We start from the raw sequence: 17,019 nt of genomic DNA on the forward strand, positions 1-17,019 counted from the left end.
CCCAAATAATTTTTAAATTACTATAGTGGCCCCTGTAGTCAGTTCTTTTTTTTGCATGGACAAAAAAAAGGGTGTGCCACCCAGCCATTCCGTGGGGTTCCTCGGGGCCTGACATGCTACCTACTAGATCAAGATCGCGCCTTGGCGCAAGGGTGCTGGTCTCAACGTTTTGCCGAAGCATGTAACAAGAAGCCAGTAGGAACCAAGTATAGCATTTGTACTTGTGCATGATGATAATGAAGTAAAGAAACATTCACTAGCGACAGAAGTAAAACACAGTGGATCTCAAGATCAACATCAGATTATATACAGGATCAAACTCGGTGCGTTCATCCGACCATAAAAGACGACCATTCAAAATTATTCATCTGCCTTGTCGATATACTTCACAGGGACCCGCCAACTACGGAGAACACATAAGAAGTTCGATACAAAAGCGAGAACACATAAGAAGAGCCAACTACGGAGACATAATCATTAAACATACTAACAAGTGGCTAATTCATCTGCCTTGTCGATATACTTCACAGGGACCCGCCTCACACGAACCTGATACAAACAAAATGTGAGATATATAGAGCACAATGAGTTCTACACTAAAGCATCAAATAACTAAGAATTGAACAGGAAAAAAGATAAATACTAAAAGAAATAAATAGTTAAGTGCATCAAATAACTAAGCCTGAGAACAATGACAACATAGTGGGAACACCAGAACTAAATAAAATTTAAGTAACAGAAGCCAGATGACAATCCAAATTGGCAGTTTGAATTGATTATACACAACAGAAAAAGGAATCGTCAAACAACTCCTCAAAATTTTGCAACACCTCATGTAACAAAAATTACGAAAAGAGAGGGACCAACAAAGTTAAATAAATGAGCTGCTATACAATAAAACGCATCTTACAAGCTGCAAGTTATTTTAACAAGTATAGAAATCGAGCACACATGGTTAAATACCCAAGGTACTACTAACTACACATGGAAACAACCAGGAATTACAACTTTAATCGTTTAAGTAACAACAAGTCATATATAAAAAGTGAACATCACTCAAATTAGCCTACCCGAGTCTGCAAATCATCACCAGTGGCAATGTTACCCACCATGCGCAGAGCTGCAATGAGAACAGAAGTCGACGGGTACCTAAATAAATCAAATAACAGGAGTTAACACATCAACCATGTGTCATGCTAGCTGTTGGAAAAGGTAAACATGAAAAATGCTCTTACAAGAGAAGCTCCACAAGCGAGGAAAAACACCAGACTCAATCACAGCAGGAGGAACACCCTACACTTCAAAAAAAATATTTGAGTAGAAGGCTCAACCGATACTTAATATTGTTGATAAGGAAACAATTCATTCCAAAACTACATGTAAGGCCAACATAGCAAGCAGGGAATAAATTCCTCATGTGTATCTATCTAGAAATTAACCTACTAATTCAGTAATCTTCCTAAGAGAGGAGTAGCCGACTTCGGTTTGTCAAGCCAAGTTGATGAGTTGTGTGCATATCACTTAAGGAAAAGACTAAATGCATATTACTTTCCACATGTGAGAGGGTGCGTACTGCACAAAGCACCGATTGTAGAGCATGTTCATGTCTCAAATAAAACACACAACCAAGAGAAGGAATTAACTGACCTGATCTGAAGGAGGAAAGATAGTGCCACCCCCTCTTCCATGGCCAAGCACATTCCTACAAAAAAACAAGAAATGCGTCATATTTATTATCCATCCTCACACATCCCTACAAAAAAGAAGAAAATAAAGCCTTTGAGGGCAATCTGAATAGACTTGAGCATGACAAAATATCATAGAGAAGCAAATCACAAATGATGATGTTTATATAAAGCAGTTTAGACTTACCATCAAGTTTGTAGCTCAAAGCTCGACACATCAAGTTTGGCAAAAAGGAATATATCAAAAGCTAAGCAGCTTGCTCGATTGCTCAAGAGCGTACCTATATCAGTAATGGTCAATCATCATTGCACCATATTAGAATTCTATTTAAAAAACATAGCGGACAAAATGTTGTAGCATTATTATTTATAGCATGTAAGAATAAATAGCTGCAACTGGTAACTTGCGGAAAAATAGTAGTGGTATCACAACGAATTAAACCAAGCTATGTGATGAGCATAACTACTTCAAAGTATAGGATATTTTAAAAGAACTTCTAATATGCCTTGGTTGTAATTATTAAGGAACAACCCCAAAACCACCAACACACACCAAACAAAGGACAAAAAATGGATATTAGATGAAGAAGAATAGATATCAACACATAACAAGTAACGAAAAATAAAGCAGAGCGTAGTTTACCTTATGAACCAAACAACAACAGCAGGGTCCAGCAGTTTCCAACAGTGAACAGGATTCCAAGGCCACTTACAAACTGAAAGAAACAAACCAGCAGAAAGTAAAAAGATAAAAAACATTAACCAGGAACTATAAATTTGAGCACAACCGTCTTAGAGAGTTGTTACTGGGGACGTAGCATGAGTGAAAGCACATTAGTATTATTACTTATACTCATACAACATTATTGTTTTAACTGAACTGAGCATCCAACAGTGTGTGAACAACTAACCATGGAGTCAATCAAAATAAAGTTAGAATTGAAACTACACATGTAGCCCATAATCCAACTGTCCATGTGAAATCGGAGAGAAGTAACCAACTATTTTTATTATTATTTTGTATTTCTCGTGACAGAGAGCCTGCCATGCTGATGTTTTGAAATCAACACAGTAACTGTAACCACATGCATATATTTGAGCATTGGAAAAATATACGAGCACATGCCTTTCTTCTCATACCAAGTGCATCTACATAAAAAATATGAGAACATGCCTTTTTTCGGTAAACGACAAGTTTCAGTATGGGCTCCAATGATTTGGATGTCCACTTAAACAAAGCTAACCAGTATATTAGAATTTGAGAATAGCCGTGCACCACCTCATCACAACATAAGTAATATATGTTGTTGCTGGCCATGACACGTGTCATGCACCTTTTTTGACAAACCAAATGACAAAAAAACATTTTGGATCTACTGTTAACTCTATTTGGTTTCGAAGGTAATGTTGGTTCAAGAGAGAAGTGCAACCTGCAATACTCTGGGCATGAAAAGGACACGCAAAATTGGTCAGTCGCAATCATGTGTATGTGTGACCCTTAAAAAAGCTGCAATTTCAAATAGCAAAAGAGATTTGAAGCTATTATTGTGGAAATGTACAAACCAAAGAGGCGCTAAATACAAATACAGAACGATAACACAACAAATTGTGCTTGAGACCAGAACTGCATTTGAATGGGCTCAGATTCGCCTTTGCTCGATCATGACCCTTCCCCTAGTGTCTCCATCACCAGATCAATATGTTCTTACAAGGGTAAAACTGCCCTGGTTATCACTCATCAGAAATGACCATCCAAGGATAGAGCCACTAAAATAAGCACATGATCAAAACGGCTCAAAGAAACAAGGGGGGTCCAACTTAATACCCACAAGTGCCTCAATTGCTCGAGAGCATGCTTATATCTGCCATAATCGATCATCATAGCCCTGCGCAAGCTAAGAGCAACTCTAGCAGACTCGTCAAAATGGAAAGTCCATCCAGCACAAAACAATTCAACAACCAGAAACTGATTAATCACAAAGCCATGCATCATTCGGACGAGGTGATCTGAGGGCGAGATCCAAAAGCCCAAAGCGCATCAGGAAAAAGATCCGATGGTCGTGAGTGCCTGAGCTCTGAGAGAGCTCAAGCATGGATCCACAACTACAGAGCATCAACCAGACAAGCACTACAGAGCTCTGAGTGGGCGCCGAGGTTGCGCCTGAACGCCATCCAACCGGCGAGGAACCGTCTCCTACGCCACATATCCACGCCAATGAGCCCACCTAGTAATGCACCAGCTTACTACCTTGTTGTCGACATTATCCGTGTCAATGAGCCCATTGGGTACTCTTTATTCTAGATCAAAATGTGCATTGATCTTGGCAGCAGTCTTGCACTGGATAAATAAAGTCCACCTTGTTTAGCAAGCTTCAAGCATTAAATGTGATGAACAGAAACAACAAGAGAGAACTTCTCCAGCAACCTGAATACATCACATAGCAGAACAAAAAAATGATTAGCTACCTAACCAAGATAATTAGGCAACAATTTTCTCTTGTGGAACTAAAATATTGCGAGGAAGTGAACTCTGAGGAGGCAAAGCAATGCAAGGCAACACTGGAAAACAAAGAGAAAATCAAGCAGGACATGGACATCTGATATGATTCTTCTGTTGTCTATATGTTAATTCTCCAAATAAAGGGCATTCATTTAGAACAAATGGTAGTAAGTGCGGCTTGCCGCACCCCCTCGGGTGCGATCATTCCCAACACGGTAATAAAGCCATACGACCAAAGATTAAGAACATAAGCAAGCAACAATTCAATGAACATTCTTTATCAGAGTTTAAAGAGCTCAAAGCAATGTACATGATAAATTTCACGACCACATCAAACATGGTAGGGCAGATGTCGTGGTTAATGGGTACACCAGCCAGGACACTGTTTAGAAGGTGGATACGAATAGTGGTGCAAGATATTACTACCATCGTTGATTTTTTTTCATGTCTATAAAACCCAGCAACAAGGTTCCCCTATAACTGCAAATGTATAAGGGATCCCTTTGATTAAGTAGAAATTGTAGAAATTTATATTACATAGGTCCAGGGGATGCAAAGGTATAAAGGTGACATGTAAAAGAAAATATAGACGTCATTTCAGCAGTAAGCATAGCCAATATGTATGAGAACATGCATAAAAAAGAATTGCTATTATAGCCAAACATTTTAAAGTTGCACACATCACATGTTATAGATAGATAAGATGCCCACATACAATAAAACAAAAATAACTAATAGGGACAAAAGCCTTTGATTTTCCCCTAATAGATTGATTTAAGAGCACGGAAATGCTCTACTTGTGATGATAGTTGATGCAGATCTGTGCAATTGCCAATAGAGTACCTTGCAACTCCACACTTAGTCTACAAAATGATGATGTCAGCCTCACGGCTTTGGTTCCATGTCTTGATAGAGCTGGCAGAATTGAGAATCACAAATCATGAGAAAGGGAATACACGGAAGATGCCGCGAAAATAATTTGGTCAAAAGTACAGGGATCAATGAATCTTTTACGGAACAGAGAATTACACTCCACTTAGTCTTTCAGAATCTTCTATGGTTTTGCATAATTGTATCAGATTTTAACCAAAACCCTGTAGCTACATGTTCCTAATAACACGAGGGGAGCATTAAAAAAAATAAAAATCAAGTGAATGTATGCACACAGTGTAGAAGAGGTGTCAGCCGACCACAAGAGGTCTCGCATGCTCGAGCCAGCTAGCAGAAGAATCGGTGTTCTTATGGAACTATCTAACTTATGTTTCTGTAGTTCTCATGTGTATTTATGGAACAACTCTTGTTGCATCTGTAGTGGGATTTGAGATCCCACGTTTAAGAGTAAAATTTGAACTGTAGAGGCATGGACAATTTAGTCTCATGCTTCCTCCGGTCCAGCTAGTTTGCACCCATTATAAGCTAGCATAGCCAATGCATCGCTATTCAGCTAAGTGATAAACAATTAACAAATATGTGCACACACTAAGTGCAGGAAGAAAAACAAAGCAAGTCTGATTACTTCTAAAGTCTTAATTGAGCAGGGGCACATGAGACTCATATGTCCATCTTAGAAGAGACCTCTTTAGTCCTAAGAGTACTGACATTTACCCTTTCTGTACCAGTGGCGCCCTAACGCTACAGATATATGCCATACTTGCTCCAATAAAATACACATGACCAGATATGATCATATACAAATTATCATTCCCATAAGAAATCCAAGACCATCATGTTATATATTTGCATGGAGATACTCTTTTAAGGCAGAACTAAAAAAAGTCAATGGTCAGACAAGATTGCCATTTAGAAACCATTGGGAGATTAGCCAAAACCCAAAGGTGTTGTTCTGTATAGGACACTAATTAGATCGTGGGAATTTGGAGCAAGATCTTGACACCAATAGTAGACACCTACTTTTCAGAGAAGGTGAAATTACCTTGTGAATAGCTGGCACTACTATCATCTCAAGCGATGGTAGCATAGGGCCCTGATCAAAAGGAAGAAGAAACACAAAGATTTAGTTAGTGGCAACAGGAGAACAAAGAATGTAAACTGTACTATATAGTATATATAGCTCAACTTAGACCCTTGTCGTGGTCAGAGGAAACTGAATCGATAGATGGGAGTAGCACATATAGAGAAGAGAAGGAGGAGGTGTTCGTCACCAGATGACCCTTTTTGTTGGAGGCATGGATGAGGAACTACTTATTGTTGCTACCGTCCATCCCACTGCAGCCGCCATCACCGCTCCAACCTGTCCATGGACGAAGGCATGACAGCAGGCCGAGTCAAGAGAAGATGGCATCTCCCAAAGAAAAAAGATTCACAGAAAGCAGGAGGGGGCTCACCTCGGCTTTGATGCCAGTCTGGAACTACAAAATTTTTCCTGTTTAAAAACATAGCAGTCATATTCACAACATGACAAATGTTTTTATAAGACATGCTATTGTAGTTGGCCTTTATTTTCATCCCTCGAGCGATCACCCAAGTCTAGACCATCAGGGATGGGAGAGCCTATCCAAGCAAGGCACACAAGACCATTTCTTCCTGAGCCGAGAGAGAGATGTTTAGAAGGAAAAAAGGTTTATGATTAAAGAGAAACATCAACCGTCTAGCACAACATGGCACTCAATTATTTTTTGTAAAAATGTTGGATCATGGCAACATAATGCACAAAACCAATCAATTTTTTGTTACTTTCTCTCATGATAATTGCCAAGTAGAGCAGAGTCTAGTCGGATTTGGCCTGAATATCAATATACGAAGAACACATAAAATGTCTTTAGATAAAAACAAAAGCTCAAGACTTTTGTTTAAAGAGAAACATCAAGCATCTAGCACAGTTTGCGGTTAAAGAGAAACAACAAGCATCTAGCACTCTTTCCAACTAATGAGAAACATCAAGCATCCTGCACAATAGGAATGTTGGATCATGGCAACAAAATGCATGCATCAAAACAAACATCATATATATTACCAATTACCGTGCCTAACTGACTAAGAAGCGAACTAAGAGATCAAGCATATTCCTCTAATTTCTGAAATATAAAAGCATAAACTTCAGTGGGAAGCAGCAAGGTAAAGCGCTACATTAGTATATCTGCAGATGACTATTTCCTTATATTATATCATAGAAAATCAGTTAAGAATCTGAAATCCAAATGGTGTGAGGCACAGTTTGTTTTTGAGCGTTGGTCAGCCAAATAATGATCAATTCCCACCACTGAAGTCAAGCTCCTCTGGTTATCACTCAAAGAGTGACCATCCAAGACAGAGCCGTCAATATTCAGTGAGAATGAAAAGGTTCCAAAAGAGGGGGGGAGTGGGTTTTTTATGCCCACAGGTCCTCGAAGAATCAAAGACAAGTTTATGTCAGCCATGTTTTATCATCATCGCACCAGATATGTTTCCCACATGGTTCATTTTGTGCTGAACTTTTCCAAATAAGTAAAAACAGTGATTTCGACCGCAACATGTGTGTGAGAGAGATGTGGGTCGTACTGAATCCAAAACAAAAGGCAGTTGAGCTGCGAGAAATCCATCGACGGGGGCTCAGATCGCGTGCCAGATCGAGCAAGCCCTCGACCGGAACGCACCACGGGCCCCGCCGCTTGGTCCCCAGCCCGCACGGCCACCGACGCCTCCCGCACTGGCGGTAGCCCAGAGGGGCCTCCAAGCCGATGTGCGATCTGACACGGGGGGAGGGGGTGGCCCCGAGGAATGTCGATCCGACGAGCCCGTTGGTCGGTTGCTGGCCGGTGCTAGCGGCTCCCTCCATCATCGCTGCAGTTTGGCGAGGGACGCGGTCGGCGGGATTCCCGTCCACCACCAGCCGCCGCAGATCCGCCTCCACCTCCGTGCGCTCGCGTCCGAGCTGCATCCGCAGCCGCCCTTTGCTGCGTGCCCGCCGCCGCCGCCGTCATGCTCCTCGTCCTCCCTCCTCTGCTGCTCATCATCGTTGGGGGGAGGGGGCGCTCTGTTGCGGCGGATCTGGCCGCCGAGAGGAGGCGCGCGGGAGGGGAGGGGAGGGGAGAGGAGGCGCGCGGGAGGGGAGAGGAGGCGGCGATGAGGCGGGAGGAGCTGGGCGCGGGGGAGGTGCGGGGCAGAGGCGCGAGCGAGGGAGGAGGGAGGCGGCTGCGAGAGCGAGCGAGGGAGGAGGCGGCTAGGTCTCCATCACAGGAGCGGCCGGCCCTTTTATACCCCCACCACGCGAAATGACCGAAATGCGCTGGTGGGGGCATGGTATTTACATTCTGTTGCCATTACTATTCATTCCAGCCAGGGGCGGAGCCCAATGGGCCAACCCTGTAGCACAGTCTACAGGGTCCAATTTCATTTTACCTACTAAATATCAGGTATTTAGATCGGGGCAACAGGGTGGGCTGAAAAGTGTGCTACTGGGCCCAGCATACCAGGCGCACCAGGCCTGCTATGGTTCGATTCCAGCAGCCCATCGAGCACATGAACGATCCATCTGGTGTCCCCTGTAGCGAACAAAACAATCGATCTGACTAAAACAACCACGTCTCCTCATCGAGCAGTCGACTTGTGCGGCGGCCGGCGGCGATCGATCCATCCGCAGATTGAGAACTTGTGCAGCGGCGGCCGGCGAACCAAGAGGCAAAATCTAGCTAATTCTTCTAGTCTTCTACTGTGTAGGACGGTAGTCTGTACTCTGTAGACTGTAGCTAATCTTTCTACAGATTTAAAGATTGGATATGTTCCCTAGTCCTGACGAATTGACGATTTGTGGCAGCCGGCAGCACGGATCCGTTCTTGTTTTCTTGGTTGATCCGATCATCCGAACGTCCGCACAGCTACGGCAGCGGCACCGGCGGCGTCGTAATTTTCTCTTATTCTCTTACAATATGAGTAGCAATGTGCTTTTCATTTTTTTTCTAAATTACGGTCCGTATTATATGTATGAAATTGTTGCAAGTAGATTAAATCTTATTTAAATATATTTAAATGTATCATGTATGTGTTTTGGCAAAACGTCGGGCAATAGCTACTGTTTAACTTGTAATTATGTATACTTCATTGGATTCAAACTTTTAGATATCTAATTTGTAATTTATTTGTTAAATGCAGATAACATGGATAAGTTTCTTCTCAAAAGAAAGGCGACATCACAAGTTACTCCAGAAGACATAAATTGGGAGGAGGAGATTCAATATGACCCAGGCAAGAGGAAACTGATAGAACATTATCATCCAAATTTGAAAGATCTGGTAAGAAGAAAATACTTGCTTAATGGACCTTGTCAGCCAAAGGATGTTGATTTTTCATATTCAAGTTTTGGGGCTAAGAGGAGAAGATTCAATCCTGAATGGTATAAAGATCATGGAAGTTGGCTTGAATACAACGAAGTGAAGAAAAAGGCATATTGCTTTTGTTGTTTTTTATTTAGGGATCGCAGCCACAAGAAAGAAGCTGGGTATGAGGCATTTGTTCTGAATGGTTGGGATACTTGGAGTATTCCAACAAGACTAAAAGATCATGTTGGTGAGCCAGGTAGCGTCCATGATCAAGCAATGAAAAAATGTACTGCTTTACTAAAAAGAGATCAACACATTGATGTTGCTATGCAAGTTAACAGTGAAGCTTCGAAGGTTGCATATTTTACTCGACTAAATGCATCAATTGACACAGCTAGGTTACTGTTGAAGCAAGGGTTGCGTTTCTGCGGCCATGATGAGTCAAAGAACTCGCATAATAAAGGGAATTTCTTGGAAGTTCGTGACTTCTTAGCTGAGCATGATCCAGTAGTTGGCAAGGCTATGGGAAAAGATGCTGCACAAAATGCTCTTATGGTTGCTCCTCAAGTCCAGAAAGATATTTCTGAAGGTTTTGCGCATGTGATAGTCCAATCTATTCTCAAAGAAGTTCACAATAATGTGTTTTGCTTGCTTGTTGATGAGTCTAGAGACGTCTCTTGCAAAGAACAAATGGCTGTGGCCTTGAGGTATGTTGATAGTTCTGGAGATTCTAAAGAAAGCTTTGTTGGTCTTGTTCATGTGAAAGAAACAACTTCTTCCTACCTCAAGAGTTCAATTAATTCTCTTTTTGCAAAATATAAGCTGAGCTACAATCAAGTTAGAGGACAAGGATATGACGGTGCTAGTAACATGCGAGGTGAGTTCAATGGTCTCAAATCATTGATCATGAGAGAAAGTAGCACAGCTTATTATGTTCATTGCTTTGCTCACCAACTTCAGTTAGTTGTTGTGGCTGTTGTAAGAAAGCATAAAGGAGTTAGTAATTTCTTCAGTATGATTTCTACCTTGTTAAATGTTGTGGGTGGTTCTTCCAAACGAAGGGACATGATTAGAGATATAAATCTTGAAGAAATGAGTAGGGCTTTAGGGTGTGGGCAGCTTACAATGGGAACAGGTCTAAATCAAGAGCAATGCCTTCAAAGACCCGGAGACACTCGTTGGGGTTCACATGCTAAAACACTTAAGAGTTTGGTTGCCATGTTCAGGTCAGTTATTAAAGTTCTTGAATTTGTTGAAGAAGAAGACACCGACAGAACAAATAGAGATCAAGCAATTGGTCTTCTAATGTACTTTTAATCTTTTGATTTTGTCTTCTATTTGCATCTCATGTTGACAATCCTCACTACTACCAACACATTGTCATTAGCATTGCAGCGGAAGGATCAAGACATAGTGAATGCCATGAAATGTGTCAAGTCAACTAGAACAGTTTTGAATGAACTTAGAGAAAATGGATGGGACTCTTTGGTAGGTGAAGTTCATGTGTTTTGTGAGAAACATGATATTATAGAATTTGACATGGAAGAAGCATATGTGAATCCAAAAAAGAGAAGGCAGATAACTGGAATTACCAACAAACATCACTATCAAGTTGATTGCTTCAATGATGTTTTTGATTGGCTAGTTCAAGAGCTTGACAATAGGTTCAGTGAGACATCCTCTAACTTGCTTGTTTGGTCAGCAACTTTGAGTCCAAGAGACACATTTCGTGATTTCAATTTGGAGAATCTTATGAGTTTGGCTAACTTATACCCTCAGGATTTTGATTCCGGGGATTTGAGGGATCTTGATAAGGATCTACGGCTCTATATTGCTGATGTGGGCACGGATGATAGCTTTTCCCACATAGCAACAATCACCGAGCTTTAAAAAAAATGGTGCAGACGAGGAGGCATATTATGTACCCTTTGTTTTATTGGTTGTTGAAACTAGTAATTGTGTTGCCTATTGCTACTGCTACAGTTGAGAGGTGTTTCTCAGCAATGAAATTGGTCAAAACTTGCTTGCGCAATTGCCTCAATGATGACAGCTTGAGTGATGATGTTATTTGTTATGTGGAGAAGGAAGAAATGAAAAAGGTCACCAATGATCAAGTGGTTGAGTATTTCATGGCTCGAAGGAAGAGAATGTACTAAAGGTAATTTATAACATTTTAGCAAATATACGTACTTTGATTTAGGCATTTTATTATATTCTACTCAAAATTTTAATTCTAGTTTTTTATTGTAGGTTAATAACCCTTTGGGTCCGATGATGTGTTTTCGAATTTCAGAATGCAAGACATGTTTTTCAAGTAATTTTTTTGTTTGATTTGGCATTATATTAAACAGTTTGAGTGTTGCATTTTTTTTAACTTTTTACAATTTGACTTCTATTATGTTCGGTAATGCGTGTTACAAGCAATGAAACACACCTTTATTTAATGCATCGGTTGCTGCAAAATTTATGCCATGGTTAAGTAGTGCATCAGGGTAAGATTAGCTCCGGATCCGCCCCTGATTCCAGCAGTGTTTCATCCAGATCCAACGGCCCAGATCCTCTCACCTCTCGATCCAACGGCCCAAAACTCATCAAGCAGCCAGATCCAACGGCCAGGAACGCCAAATCGCCGAGGAGCCGGGAGAGGAGCTTCTATTCTTATTTCTGGATGGCGTTGGTCACTATGGTGTAGTCCCTTACTCTATGTCCAGTACAATTGAGGAAACCCCTTTTATACTTAGAAATGATTTTTATCCAGTGTTAAAATTAGAAATGATGTGCTCAGAGTTTTCGCAAAGATAATGTTTATGATTTTAGAGGTTTCTAATGGTATGTCGTGGGTCACTATGGGCCTAATTATGTTTTGGGGCATTTTCTTTATTTTTCAAAGCATTGTGATGTTTAATACTTTGTAATATTTTTATGCACTGTTTAATAATTTAGTTGCATGCAATTATGCTAAAATCATGTTTAAATATTTTTGGTCAGAATTTGTTTTGGAAACTTTAAGGTTGTGGTAATGTTAATACCATTTTATGACATTCTTAACGACTAACACTTTTAGTGTCATTTTAATTATGGAATGCTAGAGCCATAAAATGCTATTTAGTGTGAGGAGACTTCCTATGATTCTCTCTAAATTTTCTGGATATTTTATTTGGAAAGTTTATTTGAGTGTGAAATTTACATTGATGTGATCAATACTAATGGGATGAGGCCACCTCTCTGAATAATGTTAATGGTCGCGTGGTGCGGTTTTCTGCGCCGCACTATGCATCTAATAATGTTGATTCATTATGTTAAAGTACTGTGTAAGTGCATTTTATGTCTTTTGACATGCACTGACAAAGGTGACGAATGCTCATAATTATGGTTAATTCTTTGAACAAGGGTGTCCTTGTTTGGACAATTTTAATGTGATATCAAGGTCATGTGTTGTCATTTTCTTCACTGTCAATGTTTACCAAAAGTATTTGTTGGTGAAGCCATGATGTAATTTAATTTGGAGTATATTTATGATTAATAACAATGTCATTTACATTGTGAGTGTTAGTCTAATGTTTACTCAGTGAAATGCCATTTTTAAGTATTAATGTTGATATAAATGTTCAAAATGAATGGTACTTTTATGCCATGTCGTTGAAAGGTTTTAATGATAAACTTTGACATGTTTGATTGATGTTATTGAAATTATGGTGTGAAAGTTTGACGAAAAAATAGTTATTGATGAATTATGAATCAATTTGTAACACACTAGATTGTATTATATATTGACGTTTTATGATAATGTTGGCTATTGGTTTAGCGAATGCTCTTATTCTTCATTATGTGATTTTAAGTTTCTCTAGCCAAAACAAAACCAACATGAAGTTTTGATTAGACATTTTTTAAGAGCATGTGATTTATGGCATATGACAGTATTCTGACCAACGTTGATTAATGGCATGTCCCATTTTGAATGAGCATATGATTTATGGTATATGACAACAGAACAAGTTCCTGCACGCCCCCGAAGGCGCCGCCTCGTCCTCGTCATCAACGGCTAGTAGAGGCACACCAAGCTCTCCAAATCGAGCTTCGCCGCCATCCCTGCCATCGCCCAAGACCGTGAGCGATTAAGGAGGAGCGCCGCCAGTGCCGCGACCCCAGCATGCTCCCGCTATTGCAGTCCGCCTCGATGCCGCCAAAATTCAACGGCGGCAGCACCAACACGCCGTCTAGATTGTCGCCCTTCGCGTAGCCTGATCGGCGATCTGAACGGACGTGCTCTCTCTCTATCTCTCTCTATCTATCTATCTATCTATCTATCTCTGTGTGTGTGCGCGCGCGTTAATTCCGTGACGCTCCCGAACTTGATCATGGACTAATCATCCATGCAGCATGCACGATCACGAAAGGTGATTCACGGTAGTACACAACATACCTCTGCGACACAAATTAAATATAACTCATATATTACAAACAAGGGACATAAGACCCAATAATACATCAATCGTTAGGTCTGACTACGGACAAAATACAAGGGTGCCTTAAGAAGGCTGAGCAAAATTCAAGAGTTAGGTCCATTTTGCATCATGTTTTCTTACTGATATTTATATTGTTTTTGATCATTATAGCACTTTATGATGCAATTCTAATGCCTTTTCTCACTTAATTTGCAAGATTTACATGAAGAGGGAGATTGCCGGGAGCTGGAATTCTGGACCTGAAAAAGCTGTTGGGGAACATTGCATGGAAAATAAAATTTTCTACGCACACGCAAGATCTATCCATGGAGATGCATAGCTACGAGAGAGGGGGAGCATCTTCATACCCTTGAATATCGCTAAGCGGAAGCATTTATCAATGCGGTTGATGTGGTCATGCACCTTCATGATCCGTCCCGATCAAGTACCGAACATACGGCACCTCCGGGTTCAGCACACATTCAGCTCGATGACGTCCTCGCCTTCTTGATCCAGCAAGACGGGCGAAGTAGTAGATGAGTTCCGGCAGCACGACGGCGCGGTGACGGTGGTGGTGAAGAACAATCTCCGCAGGGCTTCACCAACCACAACGAAAACTATGACAGAGGATAAACTAGAGGGGGCAGGGTTGCCGGCACACTGCTTGGTGAATCTTAATGTGTTCCAGGTGCTAGCCCTGCCCCTCTATTTATATGTTGAGCCCCGGGGTCGTTTATTGTAGAAAGAGCGTCGTCAAAGTCGGTTTAGCCCGCAAGGCAAGAGTCCTTCTCGTACTCCTGGACCAGACGCCACAGTCCTCGGCGTCTGGCCTAGGGCCAGACGCCAGGGTCCCTGGCATCTGGTCCCTGACCTCCACAAAACTTTCTTTTGCACCAACCTAAAGCCCCGTGGGCCTTACCACTTGGCCTAACCATATCATCCTATATATCAATCTTTACCTCGGCACCATTCCAGAGCTCCTCGTCATGTCTGTGATCTCATTTGGGAATCCGAACAACATTCGGTCACCAACATACATAACTCATATAATACTATATCGTCAACGAACGTTAAGCCCGTGGACCCTACAGGTTCGAGAATGATGTAGACATGACCGAGACGCTTTAGCGGGACCTGGATGCCCATATTGATTCCTACATATTATATGAAGATCTTTACTGGTCAAACTTTTATGACAAAATACGTTTGTCTGTCGGTATGTTACTTGCCCAAGATTCGATCGTTGGTATCTCCATACCTAGTTCAATCGGCAAGTCTCTTTACTCGTTATGTAATACATCATCCTGTGACTAACTCTTTAGTCACTTTACTTGTAAGCTTCTTGTGATGATGTATTACCGAGAGGGCTAGAGATACATCTCTATCACACGGAGTGACAAATCCTAATATCGATCCATGCCAACCTAATAAACATCTTCGGAGATCCATGCCATGTATATATTTTTGTTGTAAATTTGCCAAGCACGTAAAACAAGATTTTGCATTATTTTTGCCACCTAGTAAAAAGGAGGAACTAGGATTCAAATCGATTCAACCCTAGGTGTCCCGGGTGGAGGCTGAGGTGCTAGCCAATGCGGTGGGCCGTGTGTTTGGATGGGAGAGCGTTCACCACTTTTATTTCTAGCGAACAAGTTTCAGAGATGGCGTGTCTCCTCTCCCCAGCTTCAAGATCCGTGCGGCCATGCAACGGCAGATAGCAGAGATTACTAAAAAACTGATGTCAACCAAAAAATAAACATGTTCGTCTGAAAAAATGAGAAAAATCTGTTGTGGAACAGAAGTCCATCGATCGTGACGTGACATCCGGTGCTAACCGCGTCAAAAGATAATATATTTTTTTCTGAACACAGTACAGATGCAAGCACTCATATATACGCGCATACACTCACCCTTATGAAGGCACACACGCACACCCTACCCCTATGAGCACCTCCGAGTGACTAAGCCGGCATATCATCTTGAGATTTAAGAAGTCACCGTAAGCACCTCGTCATCGACGGGAACGTCTTCTCCCACTGAAAGCGCATCGCCAAAAATTCTGAAATAAATCCAGAAATAATACGAGCACTAGGATTTGAACCCTGGTGGGCTGGGGATATCACTGTCATTCTAACCATCCAACCACAGATTAGTTCGCCGTGACGTCCTGAACGATAGGTGTCTATTAGGGCGAACAAATAAGGCAAGACCAATTGAAGAAATTGAGCCCGTGGGTGCCCAAAATAGTCGTTGTTGTGCACAACAGGGGTTCACAACTCCCACCAAAACGGGGATCAGTAGCACTGTGTTCTGTGTAGTCACTTTACTACAGACTTCACTGGAGACTTCTTGGCATTTTACTGGCCTGGTTTGTCCAATTAGCTAAAGCTGGATCAACGCCAGTGTGGGGCGGCAGGCGGGTGCATTGATTTCCATGAATCCCGCACAAAAGTCAGTACCACATCGCTCTTTTCATTGATGAATGGACTGTGCTAAGGGCCAGTCGACTGGTCGTTAGCGACAGATCCGCACGATCCCCTCGACAGGGGAAACAACGCTCCACCCGCTATTCCTGTGCTCCTCCCGATCGATTTATTGCACCATAATTAAAAACGCGAAAAAAATTACCTACACAGGATTCGAACCTGCGTCGGGGTGGAAAGATAGGCCCAAGTACAAAGCCCAACAACCATCACGCCAACCTAGTTTGTTGTTCATTAGTTCAACAACGAAATTGTTTTAAACTCTTTCTTACTACTGTCGTAAGAAAAAATAAAGCTATTTTTTTGGAAAAAATTTCACTTCATCAATGAAAGTTACCGTGGGTATATTTCATGATGTCCCTCCCTCCCGCACCCCGGTCCCCAAAGTTATCAGGACCAGGGTATACAAGTTATCAGGTCTGCGAGGCGTGAGTTACCGTGTTATTAACATGAAAGTTACCGTGGGTATATTTAATCAACCCCCTCGCCAAAGTTACCGGGACCGGGGTAAATAACTTATCATGTCTGCAAACGTGTGTGTTATCATGCTATTCACACGAATGTTACACCCCCCTCCCCCACACCCTCCTCATGCCAAAGCTATCAGGACTGGGGTACATAAGTCATCAGGTGTGCGATGTGTGAGTTACT

General features: G+C 41.6%; 1 long non-coding RNA gene across 5 annotated transcripts; it reads right to left on the reverse strand.

Moving 5' to 3' along the window:
* Positions 1-340: 340 nt before the first annotated feature.
* On the reverse strand, positions 341-6,438 carry LOC123116939 (uncharacterized). 5 transcript variants are annotated; one of them, XR_006457241.1, is made up of 9 exons: positions 6,348-6,438; positions 6,119-6,169; positions 5,029-5,100; positions 2,329-2,401; positions 1,873-1,966; positions 1,648-1,702; positions 1,236-1,293; positions 1,071-1,120; positions 535-549 (listed from the first exon to the last, which is right to left on the reverse strand). It is a non-coding gene; the product is annotated as an uncharacterized lncRNA (long non-coding RNA). The 5 variants fall into 5 exon arrangements; XR_006457239.1 differs by having other exon boundaries at positions 1,071-1,149; XR_006457238.1 differs by lacking the exon at positions 535-549 and having other exon boundaries at positions 961-1,120.
* Between the last annotated feature and the right edge of the window lie 10,581 nt (positions 6,439-17,019).

This window comes from Triticum aestivum, chromosome 5B (assembly GCF_018294505.1).
Source record: "Triticum aestivum cultivar Chinese Spring chromosome 5B, IWGSC CS RefSeq v2.1, whole genome shotgun sequence".
NCBI classification, from domain to species: Eukaryota; Viridiplantae; Streptophyta; class Magnoliopsida; order Poales; family Poaceae; genus Triticum; species Triticum aestivum.